The sequence below is a fragment of the Lactuca sativa genome, chromosome 4 (assembly GCF_002870075.4).
Source record: "Lactuca sativa cultivar Salinas chromosome 4, Lsat_Salinas_v11, whole genome shotgun sequence".
Taxonomy (NCBI): domain Eukaryota; kingdom Viridiplantae; phylum Streptophyta; class Magnoliopsida; order Asterales; family Asteraceae; genus Lactuca; species Lactuca sativa.
In genome coordinates this window covers 377,868,354-377,883,637 of record NC_056626.2, presented here as the reverse complement: position 1 = coordinate 377,883,637, position 15,284 = coordinate 377,868,354, and the positions used below count along the sequence as shown (strand labels likewise).

Genomic DNA, 15,284 nt, shown 5'->3' with positions numbered 1-15,284 from the left:
TTTTCGTTGTCACGATCATTGTTTATGCTTATCTATATTTTTAGAATTACAAAAGTAATTGTGCTTTATATACTAAACGGGTATCCATCGGGTTCCCCGTATCCGACGGGGATATTTTTATCCGAATCCGTCGGGCATTTGGCGGGCGGGGGCGGGGATGGTATGGGCAATGGAAGTCAAGTACGGGGATGGGTTTTGCAATCCTAGCTAATTTCCGCCCTCGTTTGCATCCCCAACCAGAAGACGTATAACTAGGTCGAGAAGAAGAAGCAGATACAAGCGCTCGACGATTTGTGTTGCGCTGCTGGTTAGGGCGGCTGTTTCCAGATTCGGTACGTCGGAAATTGGAGTTTGTTGGTGGGTTGTGTTCAACAGCAGCTACGATCTCTGTGGAGGAGTGTGAATCCCGAGCACGTTGTCACTGAGTTTCAAGTTGAAGCATGGAGCATGCGGTATCCCATGGTGGTAGGGTTTGATTTATGTAGGCGCCGACTGTGTCAAATTCGGATGGTAACCTGCGGATAAGTTGAAGAACCAGACGTTTCTCGTTGACAAGGCAATCAACGTCATTCAGTTGACTTGCCAGATCTTTCAGACGTTGGCAATAAGCTTCAACGCCTTGTTCCCGAGTTTTTTCTTAAATTCATTAAAGGAAAAGGATGGAAAATTTTGACAGAAAGAAAGGGAGGTGAAGGAAAATATTAATTATTCCGTGTTCCCGAGTTCGGAGGAAATGAAAGGAAATGAAAGGAAAATTTTATGTTTTGTGTTCCCGAGTTAGGAGGAAAAAGAAAATAAAACTTGAAATTTTCCTTCCCCTCACTTTCTTCCCAAATCCGTCCAATTTGGGAGGAAAATTTGGAAGGAAAATATGGCTCCAAAATCCTTCCCCTCCCCTCACTTTCCTTCCATTAATGAAACTCGGGAACATAGTTTTCCTTCGTCACCCCTCACTTTCCCTCCGTATCCTCCCATTTCTCTCCTTAAGTAGAACTCGGGAACAAGGCGCAAGGGATGACATTGCTCGAAGGGTAAGGTTCGTGAACTCGTGTTCAAGAGCATCAGCACTAGATCCTTTGTTGTTGAGAAAGATATTCTGAATTTTGAACCAGGCTTCATATGCTGTAGAGTCCGGTTCAAGCACTTGCGCAAGGAGATCGTCTGAAATCTTTCCATAAATCCATTGGAGGACGATGGCATCAATCTCAGACCAGTTTTCATAAGTCGGGTCAGTCTTGGATGGAGGGTCGGAACCGTCGATATGGGCAAGGACTCTGTAACCTTTAGCATGAAGTCTGAACAAGCGAACGCATGAAGAGTATGATACCTTGGTACCATCAAGGGTGCGGATCTTGTTCTGTATGTTCGTGACCGTGTAGACGGGATGAAGAGCTTTGACAAAAGTTGGGTCTTGTTTGTCTGACATCGTGAATAGAGAGGGTGATCAGAAACGAAGTAAAGATGTCCAGCAGTAGCTGAGACGGCAGGGAGAGATTTTGAGGTAAGGAGCACTTGGCTCTGATACCATATAATTGTGAATGAATCAATGCCTTTCATTAACACAGGAGGGGATTAAATACCTAATGTACAGAGTGATTACAGGAGGAAATTGTGGAAAATCTAGGCTAAATACGGAAGTAGTAATCTACATTAATTACATAGCAAATATAGGATCGGAAATATACAGAAGGTGTATATTTTGGTTAATACAGATATTACAAATTTAGTAGCAAGATGTTCATCACTGGTATTGTAAATTTGTAATACTATTATTAGTATTTTAATTATACATGTAAGTTTATATAATTTTTATCTCTCATATTTTAAATATTTCCTTTCAGGGGCGCATGTTCGGATTTTGGCATTGATAGTGAAGCTGTTTTCTACTTCAAATCACTACAAAAAAAATGCCAATTAGTGACGGTAGTGAAATGGTCACTAACAAGAGAAAGAGTCGTCACTAAGTGATTTAGTGACCAAATATCTAGTTGTCACTTTTCGTCACTATAGGTCCGTCAAAAAAGTGATTTAGTGACCAAATATATATATGATCACTGAATAGTGACTAAAATATAATGGTCACTAAATCTGTGACAACCGGTTTCGTCACTAAATCTTGTCACTAATCAGTGAAAGTCGTCACTAATTTATATAATTAGTGACCACAAAAAGTGGTCACTAAATTGATGGGTTTTGGTCATAAGACATCCTATGTGCTCATACAAACCCTAAAGCTTGGATCTAGGTTTCTCTATTGTACATACTTTGAATCTAAGACTATGAACCCTAATTCTAGCATATGGAAATCAGAATTCACATGTAATTAGGTTTAAGAACATACCTTGATTGTTATATAGCAATAACAATCCAATTCCTCCTTGAATTGACCTTGGAAAGCTGAGAGTCACAAGTGTCACTCCTCTAATGGCTTACAAACACCATAAGCAAGTGGAGAAGGTATAAAGAGAGAGGAGAGAGGTTAGAATTCGTCCCTAGGACTTCTTGGGAAGGGTTACCCGAATTCATGACCTTGGGGTTGTTTATATAGGTGTAGAGATAGGGTTTCAGTCATTATCCTTATCTAGTTGCTTATCCACCAAGCAACCAATAAGATAATCCTTGAATCCTTATCATACTCGAATTCTAAGGCTTTCCAACCTTAAATTCGTCCACCATACTTATAAGATAATTCTTACCTTATTTTTTGTAACTATCACATAATTACAAATTAGCCCCTCTAGTTTAATTAATTACATTTGATCACAAAACTAATTCTTAATTAATTATTGACCAATATTAATTAAACAAATATGATTTCTCCTTTAATATATTATTCTTATAACATATTAATAAATCATATTATTCTCTCTCTCTTTATTCATTTCTCCAATCAAGTTGCTTTGGTGAAGGCAACCCAAAAGGACCATGCACCATCGGGTCAAGTACATACCAAAATAGTTATGGACTTAGACACTAATCCAACAGTCTCCCACTTGGATAAGTCTAATAACTATTTAGCGTATGACTTCGGATCCCGATCTGCAATCGTAGCTTTCCAAAGCCGCTGTCAACTCTGATCATATCAAATACGCGTGTCCTTAGATAAGGGATCATATATTCCTCCATTCTAGATATCATATGAGATATGATTTCAAATCATTCTCTTTGTACTATATCTCGATGACGACTGACTAATTGAACAAATCAAACTAGCCCTAGCCCGGCCGAGCATTTACATTTGTCATCATTAAACCATCGAGGGGCCCAAAGATATCGCTTTTATTCTACTTTGAATAAAAGGAACGGATAAACTTTGATACAATGCTTGCTTGCACTCACCCACCGAATTACACACAACAATATGTTTTATAACACCAAGTTACTGGTGCGTTTACATATTATCAATGTGCAACCGATTTGCAAGATACAACTCACACATCTCGGTTTCAAGAATATAAGATGTTATCGTCTCACCAATCATTCGCGATACAATTCATGGAGTGATCTAAGTGAGCGTGGGTTTAATCCAATGCTCAAATCATATTCATAAGCACTCATGAACGTTGCAACAAACATTTGCTTATGTCTAATGCTCTTTAGACAATCCACACACCAATTCACGGCAGTTTTCATTCATATCTACTTCCAACATATGAATGACTGTGACCCGTTCGAATAATTCGATTATTCTTAATAAACTCAATTATTCTGGAAGTCAAAACATGCAAAGTGAAACACAAGAATAATACTAATCTTATATGGCCTCAAACCTTTGAGTATAAATTAAACACCTTTTATTTATCACCATATCGATTACTCATTATTTGTCATTTCGGTTAATCAACTTCTTACTTGAATTCCAACACTTGTCCCATGCTCCTAGCATGCACACAATGTTTACCTATGGTTCTTACTTTGTGAAATAGATCACATTGAACACATTTCCAATCCTTCTCATTTCACAACTCCAAATCCGTTTTTCATAAGTCAAAGAATATCAAATTCTTGCTACTTATAGAATATGCTAGATTCTAACATTCTATGCAACTATCCTTTCGTAATGTCACTGCACCAAAGTCACAAAGACTATTGCCAATGATATTACAAATTCCTCTATCGGAGATTGTTACAAGACAATTCCATAGACGTGATGTCTCTCACTCAAAGTACATTCTTTGAACATCCTTTTGCATAGAAGTTTCTAATCTAGTCATAGATTTCTCAATATTCAATTCCCAATATGGACACACTTCCATATGTTCCATATGACAACTCATTCTTAATAGAATCTTATCTATCCGTAATGATGTCGATACGGTCCATCCAATATGGAAACATTTCCATATTTTCCAATACTATACTTCCAACTACTCACAAGCGACCAATCCTCGTCAAACTTTGGGTTGTCCTTTGATAGTTGTTTAATTGTTTTAGTCAAAACCAATTCTAGTCCTTTTCCCTCTAAATGCGCTCGACATTTGGAAAATTTTAGAATGGTCAAACATTAAAGCATTTGCAATCGATCCTATACCCGAAGCGTATGGGTCACGACGCATAATGTTTTATTTGCTATGTTCTCAAAATTCGAATTGTGAAGAGGGATGCCGTAATCATAATCGAAATTTTTTACGAACACACAATGTACCTTTGACTAAATTTATTAACATTTCTCAACCTAATCCTTTAGATTTGAAATGAAGCATAATATTCTCTCCCTTAATTATAGCAAAACAACCTTTTAACTCTTACAACTTTGCAAAGTATGACTCTTGTTTTCTATAATTAATATTGCTAACTTTGCAATACTTTCCTTAATAATCATAACATTTATGCTCCCACTATCATGATGATTATTATAAAACATAACACTTATGCTCCTACTAGCTTCGACATGTATTCATAAACATCTTAACTTTTAGAAAACAATACTTATTGAATTTCTTAAGTTCATGTTTCTAATACTTAGTGCTTTGATAATCCTTTATCAATGCTTCTTGAACTTATACACCTTTGCCTTCGATAGTTCATATGTGTGTCTAAACAATTAAGACTAATTTCCAAACCTCACAATTCAAATTATGGAAAGGGATGCCGTAACCATGATTGAATTTGAGAATGCAATTTTACAATCACTATCTTCTTAAAATCTCTCTTAGTGAAAGCATTTCTTCACAATCATTTTCATGAAGGAGGAAATCTTATGACACTTAGATTTGAGCGGTGTATGTGTTCCTATCCATGTGAATTTGTCGAAACCAAAGTTTACGACAAATTCAAACTCTTATGGATCGAACTTTCTTGATCTCGATTTCTTGCCTTTATGGTAGCACAGCTGCCCACCATGTCTTCCAAGTAGTTAAGAAGCTCACCCTTTCCTATCAATGTACCTTTCATTGATTAAGGTGCTTTGCCTTTTATGCGTTCAAAATGAGAACTCATAGAACTCACATGCATAATTAACTCGATTGGATTGGCACAAAATCAAAATAATGTCAACACGATAGGTTGTAAACCTCAACTCGTGTGCTAGTGATGATCGATAAGGTTTATTTGATTTGTTCTTGAAACCTTTCAAGACCATTAAGACTCCCACTGACTCCTTGACATATAAGATTCTCTTGTCAAAAACCATTTCTTGACAAACAAATATTCAAGAGTTAGTGTAGTTTTTATCAAAACTCTTCATAAATTGGTCCTAGTCGGTCTTTGTCTTATTCAAGACATCACAACTTACCACATTTATTGAATGTTATAAACCTTCTTAATACTTTTTCACTCAATGTCACAATCTTAACTTTAAGACTTGTTATTGGAACGAAGTATGATTGACTTATTGATTTAACAATTTCTTCAGTTCTTGATTCCTCTTCTTAGACATACAATTGTACTAAGACTCACTTAGAGGATCAATTGAGATATGGTTCTTAATCATTAAGACCTATCATAAAGCATAAAAGGTACTCTCCCATCTTCTTAGAATGGAGAAACTTTTATCTTTCTGCCTACTTGATTCTTCTTATTCGTTCTACTATTGATCTAAACTCTTTAATCAATTCAAAATTACACTTAATCTTGTAAGTATAATCATATTTACTAAACCTTTAGTAAATGACGAATATCATTGTTACTCTTATGGTGGACTTGATCAACACGCAACATTGTGTGCTCGATCTCTTAGTCCTTCACTTGACACCTTGTCAACGAATTAGTTTAATTTCCAAATATGAAATTTCTCATTCATCGTGCAACCAAGTTGCACGATTCCAAATTTCTGTCCAATTGAAACTTGGGCGATGAGAAACTCTCCCTATTTGGTAAATTCTCGACTTTCCATAAATAACATAATAAGAACCAAATCCATTATTGCTAATAATAGAAACATTTTAACATTAATTTTTCATACACGCCATTATAAGGATAAATAAATAAAATTTAAAATCAAATTTTATTTTATAGCGGAAAAATTTGTCCTTACAATGCAACTCATTGAAAAACTTATGCTAATACATCTTTCTTAGCAATCTAATTCTAACTCTAAGTAGTAGTTCAAGAATCTAATCTTCGAGAAACGCAATCGAAATCCATTCCTTCACGGTTAGATTCTGCTCACTTCTTCCCTTAAGCTTCCTTTCTTTTCTTCGATCCTACAAAACATCAATTGTAATCTTATCACATTATGTATTGAGAATCTAGAATAGGAGCTTAAAAGAGTTAGTCAATGGATTTTTCCTAAATTAGAGCCATACGTTTCGACTCTCCCATCTCTTAGATCTCTTAGGTAAATTGGGCAGCTTCGTCTCCAATGCCCCTTCTCTTGGCAATAAAAGAAAATTGACTCTTTTGGAACAGGACATGGAACCACTTTAGACATTGCCTTTCTTATGATCAAACTTTTCGATCATAGCATGTCTTTTGTCGCCATTGTCTATATCCATAGAGGTCTCGAAGGCGGATTCACCAATCAACATTGTTTTTCTATTGCGCCAAATCATTTCTGATTCAGCAGCAATAAGCATATAGGTGAGATCTATAAGGGTCACGTCGTAGTTCATCATATAGTACTCTCTTACGAACTCACTATATGAGTTGGGAAGTGACTGAAGAACCCAATTAACTACCATTTCCTCACAGACAACGGATCCCAACATTCTTAACCTATCAATGTATGACTTCATCCCTAGGACGTGTGCATACACGGACTTTCCTTCTTTATGTTTACTTGCCAAAAGGGCTTGAGTGATCTTGAACTTTTCAAGCCTTTGAACTTGTGGGTTAGGGAGAATAATTGGAGGAGGAAGAGGAAGTGAAGCATGATTTCTTGTTCCTCGATCGAATCGTGGAATATCATCTTCATGTGGAATGCTTGTTCCACGGGATTTGAGAAGACCATAGTTGTCGAACTTTGACATCTACAAAACGGGAGAAAATTGAATTCAAGTTAGTTGATAGATTGAGTCCTTGGTAGATCACCCAAATGAAATTCCAAGGCTAGGACCCAACACAATACGCTACAACCTAGAAAAGGGATGCCGTAATCTAGTTGCCGAATATTTGAAGGTAAGTGAATGACGATTCACTAATTTCCACCATGAAAAAACGAAAAAGAAATTTAAGTCTTAAATCTATGAAAACTCCTAGATCCTTTGAGATACATTGAACTTTCAATGGCATGTTTATATCTCGATATGCCCCTCTTGTTTGTGACTGGGATGCCGAGGATCACAAAGCGGGTATGAATAACCATGCAAACTACATGGTGCCCTCACATGTTACAGTCACATATTCGATGTGCCGGTAAACCACACACGCTCCACCGAACTATGACAAACATTGAGTCACCCTTTGCTACCTTTGCTTAGACCCATTTAGTGTGCCGGTTAACCACACACGCTCCACTAACGTCTTTGCAAGGGCACAAAGTGTAATTTCATGGAGTTGCGTCAATTCACTTTTCCCTAAGTAACTAAGATTGGGAATTTTATGAAAACATTTAGTTACTTTAGTAATTCATTATACTTATAATGGAAGGTTCGTCCTATCCTACCCGTTCGGCTAACGACCCTCCACTAGTCAAGAGTGCAGTGGGTAAGAGTGGATACCCATTCAATCGCCATTTTATAGGCAATTTCCTTAAACACCTTATAGACTAGCTTCATGAATGAGGCCTACTAACGGTAAGACTGACTTTTACTCATACATATATACAATGTTAGACTTTTAATGTTATATATATATAGTATAGGGTGTATTTTATACTTTTAAAATATTAGGTGGTTAAATTTAACAATTATACTTTTAATTCAATTAAATTTTAAACCAAAACTTTTATGGATTTATTAAACCTCTTTTAATTATACACCTTAATTAATAAATAAAACCATAAGGGTGTGATTTGAACTTTTTCAAAACTATACTAGAGTTTTAGAATTTAACATTCCTAATTAAACTTTTAATCAACTTTTAAATTCCAAAACTTGAGGGCAAGTTTTAAAACATTTCAACACATTAGGGTTTAGAATTTAAATATGCATCAAAATTAAACTATTTAATCAAAATTTAAATTCCAAAACTTGAGGGAAAATTTTGAAACCTTTTTCAAAACATTAGGGTTTCAACTATTTAAATTTCAAAACAACAAAACTTTTGGGGTTCAAATTTAAACTATAAAACCTAAAGGGCAAAATATGAAACTTTTCATAACAACAAGGATCAAATAACAAATAATTCAAATTAACATTTAATCACATAATTATCCATATTTGATGATTTCTTGCAAAATAATTTATCAATTTACTTAAAATAATTAATCAATTATCTTATAAGGAAACAATTATCTTATTAATTGATAAATATCTTCAATTAGATTAAAAATATAGTCAAATATATCATATAATCGGATTAATATTAATCTAACTAGATTAGGTAATTATCCCAATGCAAAAACAGCAAGAAATCCCGAGATAAACACTATCTGACGCACCGACTCGCCGAGTCACCCTCTGGAACTCGCCGAGTAGGGCTGACTCGCCGAGTCCAAGAGTGACTCGCCGAGTCAGGTCGAACAGTGAGGCCAAAACACGATTTTCAGTTACATCAAGCATCAATACAATAGAAACCAATCATGGCTCTGATACCACTGATGGGTTTTGGTCATAAGACATCCTATGTGCTCATACAAACCCTAAAGCTTGGATCTAGGTTTCTCTATTGTACATACTTTGAATCTAAGACTATGAACCCTAATTCTAGCATATGGAAATCAGAATTCACATGTAATTAGGTTTAAGAACATACCTTGATTGTTATATAGCAATAACAATCCAATTCCTCCTTGAATTGACCTTAGAAAGCTGAGAGTCACAAGTGTCACTCCTCTAATGGCTTACAAACACCATAAGCAAGTGGAGAAGGTATAAAGAGAGAGGAGAGAGGTTAGAATTCGTCCCTAGGACTTCTTGGGAAGGGTTACCCGAATTCATGACCTTGGGGTTGTTTATATAGGTGTAGAGATAGGGTTTCAGTCATTATCCTTATCTAGTTGCTTATCCACCAAGCAACCAATAAGATAATCCTTGAATCCTTATCATACTCGAATTCTAAGGCTTTCCAACCTTAAATTCGTCCACCATACTTATAAGATAATTCTTACCTTATTTTTTGTAACTATCACATAATTACAAATCAGCCCCTCTAGTTTAATTAATTACATTTGATCACAAAACTAATTCTTAATTAATTATTGACCAATCTTAATTAAACAAATATGATTTCTCCTTTAATATATTATTCTTATAACATATTAATAAATCATATTATTCTCTCTCTCTTTATTCATTTCTCCAATCAAGTTGCTTTGGTGAAGGCAACCCAAAAGGACCATGCACCATCGGGTCAAGTACATACCAAAATAGTTATGGACTTAGACACTAATCCAACATAAATAAATATTGTTAGAGACCAAAAAAAGTGGTCACTGCTTAAGAAACTACGAGAAAGACAATACGCTATAACTGAGTTGCTATACATTTTTCATAGATATAATTGGATAGAATTTTCATAGCTAATGATAGAAGTAGAATGCTATAAATAACATACCATCGAAAGTATGTCACTATTTCTTACAAATAGATATTGAATTTTTACAAAAAAAATATTTTAAAATTAAAAGACATCAAAATAAAAATAAACATTCTCAAGTGTCTTCACGGCCATCAAATTATAGTGCTTTGAGAATCTTCATGAACAGATGGACCCTTTTTTTTAACTGAAAAAACAAGTTAAAGATAAGTGAAATAGTTGCTTCTGTATTGACTATTAACTATTAATGTCGAAAAAATTGTAAAAATTTAGGTCTTAATGGGGAAAGACTCAATTCCCTAAATCTCTTTATAAAGTTGTTATTATCTATATTAATTGAAAAAAGAACTACTCATATATACACCTTATCTATTGATGTATATGTTTCTTTTTTACTTAACACAGAAAGAACGGCTTAATTGAGAAAGTGGGAACAAAGCTCTCAACATTAACATAGATTTTCTTTTTGTTTCCTCAAAATATTTTTCACACATCATTTCTACTGACAAAATTTAATGGAGTGGAAAAAACATAAAGAAGGCTTTATTGTCCTCATTAAACCATGTTAAATATTTATATATAAAAAAAAATTCAAAAACAAACCTTGATTCTTTCAAGTTGCCCATTTATTTAAGTTCATCTCTTGGCATGTTCCAACCTACAAAAGAATTTCTCATTAGAATAACGCATAGTAGCATTGAGAAAAACAATAGAAGAGACTCCCGTATCACAATAAAAAACATACAAAAATAATTTGATGAAAAACTGTCTAAATGAGACCAAATGACCATTTTACCCTTATATTCAAAAGAACAAATCTCATAATATTCATCATGAACTTTAGCTAAGTTTACAAATGACCATTTTGTCATATATTCACATTTTAAATTATGTTATTAGTAACTATGGAATTAGAAAATATGGAAAATAATAATTATTGCTTTTCCAAAATTTCCAACTTCTTTGTAATTTAAGAAAACATTCATTTTCCGTAAAAAATTTACAAAACAAACAATTTTTTTCACATTTTTGCCCGCATGCAAACAAGAAAAACATAAGTGATGAATAAAATCTTTCTCAAAAAAACAAACACCACCCAATTCATGTCCCACTCAAGTCAAAAGCAAATAAGACCTTGGTTCTTTTTCAAAGATTCAATAAATTTACAAACGCAACAAGATGAAATCTCTTGTAATTACAAAATGTTACAAATAAAGTATATTTTCATTCTCTTTGTAACGGAGACAAGACATAACTCATAACAATTTACAAATTTGCCCTCATTTATCCATATATTGGTGGGAAAAACAAAAAGAAACAAGGAGTTTGCAATTGTAAATTACGTTTTTGTCCTTTAGTTATTATGTAGTTCGATTTTAGAAAACCATTTAAAACCCTTAAAGTGATAATCGTAAAGATTTTTTAATATAATCATAACTTAATGAAGATATTATGGTTGGAGAAAAAACAAATTTACCTGATTTAGAGAATTCTATGGGGTTTCATACTCTGCTGCGAAAAAGACAAAAATTTACAAACACAAGACAATTGATTTGTTAGATGAAAATTGTTGTTTCTTTTTGTGTGCTAAATGAACAATCTAAAAGACAGTAAATGACTATTTTACCCATCTATCTAGGATTGTTGTTATATCAGGTGTGCTGAATGAAAACCTTAAGTTAACCACTTTCAACATTTTTTCTATTTTAAGCAACCATTTGTTTTTGCAAGATAAAAAAATATTTTTTTCTACCTTTCAAGGATGAAAACCTCAAATGTCCACCAAATGTTGATGTTTCAGATACATTTCCCCAAATTAAAACGCATAACCAGTCACTACACATAAATTCCAGAAAGTATAAACAAAACACACAATAGTATGACCATAAAACACCATTTCAATGTTAAAGAGTAAATGAATTTGATAGAAAAGTTTGGAACACCCATTAAACCATAAATCACTAAAGAAATAGCAGATTCTACAGCAAAAGTATTAAAAGATCACCAAAGAACTTTGAAAGAGTGGGTGCTAAAGTAGGCTAAACATAAAATTTAGATACTACCAACCATGAAGAAAATCAGTAAAAAATGGACGCCTATGGAACGAATTTCATGAAGCAATCTTTAAAATGGGTAACAATGAAAACGATTAGCTAAAAGTGGGTTAAAAACATAGTAAATCTCTTCATTCTCATATGAAACCCTTCTCCAATGTCAGACTTGTGATCAACCTATGAAATCTGAAAACAATAAAAGTAAAATTGTGACATCAGAACTTGGTGTATGTGTGTGTGTGAGAGAGAGAGAGAGAGAGGAAGCATACAAAATAATGCTCATATTTCTCTAGATGTTCCCTCCTCTTCCTAAATCGTTTTCTGTTTAAAATAAAAACCCTAATTCGTTTCCTATTTTAAAACAAAAATCATGTACATATTATCTTCATCTATGTCTTTTATAGAAGTGGGGGTTGGCCTGAAAGAAAGAGCGGTGATGCGTGTGTGGTTGCTTCAGGGTTTTCAGCGGAGATGAGTGTTGGGCAACACCGACAATCAATCTTCTATAACAATGTAAGAGCAGAGTGCTAAAGTCATTAAGTGTATTTTACTTTGTTTTATGCACGTTTTTTTTGAGCAGAAGTAGTAGAATAATTCAAAGTCACTAAGGGGGTGTTTGGCTTAACTTTTTAGAGGGCAAAAGAACTTTTTGGAAAAGTTACAAAAAGTAGGTTTTCCTGACTTTTCGAAAAAGTTGATTTTCTTTCTTTGCAAAATCCGAAAGTAGCTTTTAGAAGTCTTTTGCTAAACATCTTTTGCATATGATCTTTTTCTAAATGGACTTTTGGCCATTCAAAAGCTAAGCCAAACACCCCCTAAGTCCTAGTCTTTGGTTTAGTGGAGTTAGCTCTAATTTTTTCTGCAAGTTTTCTTTAAGTAGCATGGCAAAATGTTCGTTGTGATTATCCCCATTTTTACTTTGAAAGAAAACACAAAAGCATTTTCCCTCAATCTCCCCTACGTTTTCCTCCTGTTACATTGGGTCTTATTCCCTGAAAAGCTTGTGAAAAGCTAGCTAGTTCCATCAGTGTGATAGCAGAGCACAACCTGGTGCATGCCCAAGTATCAATCTCGTGAAGAGATGACAGGAAATTCAGGAAATAGCAATGGTCTGAAAGAAGGGAAATTGACACTCTATTATCTGATGCTGTCAAGAGATAATTATGCAGCTTGGGCAACCAAGATGGACTTTTGGCCATTCAAAAGCTAAGCCAAACACCCCCTAAGTCCTAGTCTTTGGTTTAGTGGAGTTAGCTCTGATTTTTTCTGCAAGTTTTCTTTAAGTAGCATGGCAAAATGTTCGTTGTGATTATCCCCATTTTTACTTTGAAAGAAAACACAAAAGCATTTTCCCTCAATCTCCCCTACGTTTTCCTCCTGTTACATTGGGTCTTATTCCCTGAAAAGCTTGTGAAAAGCTAGCTAGTTCCATCAGTGTGATAGCAGAGCACAACCTGGTGCATGCCCAAGTATCAATCTCGTGAAGAGATGACAGGAAATTCAGGAAATAGCAATGGTCTGAAAGAAGGGAAATTGACACTCTATTATCTGATGCTGTCAAGAGATAATTATGCAGCTTGGGCAACCAAGATGGACTTTTGGCCATTCAAAAGCTAAGCCAAACACCCCCTAAGTCCTAGTCTTTGGTTTAGTGGAGTTAGCTCTGATTTTTTCTGCAAGTTTTCTTTAAGTAGCATGGCAAAATGTTCGTTGTGATTATCCCCATTTTTACTTTGAAAGAAAACACAAAAGCATTTTCCCTCAATCTCCCCTACGTTTTCGTCCTGTTACATTGGGTCTTATTCCCTGAAAAGCTTGTGAAAAGCTAGCTAGTTCCGTCAGTGTGATAGCAGAGCACAACCTGGTGCATGCCCAAGTATCAATCTCGTGAAGAGATGACAGGAAATTCAGGAAATAGCAATCGTCAGAAAGAAGGGAAATTGACACTCTATTATCCGATGCTGTCAAGAGATAATTATGCAGCTTGGGCAATCAAGATGAGAGTGTTCATGCTGGCTCAAGGAGTATGGGATGAAGTTGATCCACGAACATCAAACACAGTTGTAGATCCAAAAAGGGACATGATGGCTTTGGCAGCGATATACCAAGGTATCCCTAAGGATTTGCTGATGTCCCTATCGGAGAAAAAGTCGACAAAAGAGGCGTGGGATGCCTTGAAGACGATGTTTTTAGGAGCAGACAGAGTAGAGACAGCACGAATTCAAACTTTGAAAATAGAGTTTGAGACGTTAAAGATGAAAGAATCGGAGGAGATAGACCAGTTTACTGTGAAAGTAAACAATATTGTGAGCACTATACGAGCATTAGGTGACACAATTGAAGAATCGTATGTAGTGAAGAAGCTATTACGAGCAGTCCCGTCCAAATTCCTTCAAATTGCATCCACCTTGGAACAATTTGGAGATCTGGAGACGATGACAATCAAAGAAGTCATAGGTCGTTTAAAGGCCCATGAAGAACGAATGAAAGGGCATGAAGAGAAGGATGATCGAAAGTTACTTCTAACACACCAAGAATGGTCCGAAAAATACAAGAAAAAGTCAGATGATGACTCCAAGTTCAGAGGGAATCAAGGGAACTCACGAGGAAAAGGCAGGGGTTATAGCAAAAGTAGTAATTTCGATGGTGAAGGTGGTCGTGGACGAGGAAAATACCATAACCAGAGAGAAGGCCAACATGGAGCAACAAGCAATCAAGACAAAAGTAAGGTCATGTGCTATAATTGCCAAGAACATGGGCATTATGCGGCTGAATGCAAAAATCCCAGAAAAGAAAGAACACAAGAAAACAATTTGATTCAAGATCATGTAGAGAACGAACCTGCTCTATTGTTGGCTTCACTTGAAATAAAAGAAATAGGAGAAGTGTTCTTGAATGAAGAGAAAGTGAATCCACACCTGAAAGGGAAGGGAGATGAACAACGTCAATCAAATGTGTGGTATTTGGATTCAGGGGCAAGGAATCATATGACCGGTGACAAGAGTAAATTCAAAGAATTAAACAAGATGATACAAGGTTTTGTACGATTTGGCAACGAGTCCAAAGTTCGAATTGAAGGAAAGGGGTCAATTGTATTTCAATGCAAGAATGGAGATCAAAGAAAGCTTCAGGAGGTGTATTACATACCAGATT

At 35.1% G+C, this 15,284-nt stretch overlaps 1 long non-coding RNA gene across 1 annotated transcript; it reads right to left on the bottom strand.

Moving 5' to 3' along the window:
• Positions 1-10,002: 10,002 nt before the first annotated feature.
• Positions 10,003-11,838, bottom strand: LOC111919460 (uncharacterized). Its single transcript, XR_002859498.3, has 3 exons — positions 11,555-11,838; positions 10,681-10,735; positions 10,003-10,264 (listed from the first exon to the last, which is right to left on the bottom strand). It is a non-coding gene; the product is annotated as an uncharacterized LOC111919460 (long non-coding RNA).
• Positions 11,839-15,284: the final 3,446 nt, after the last annotated feature.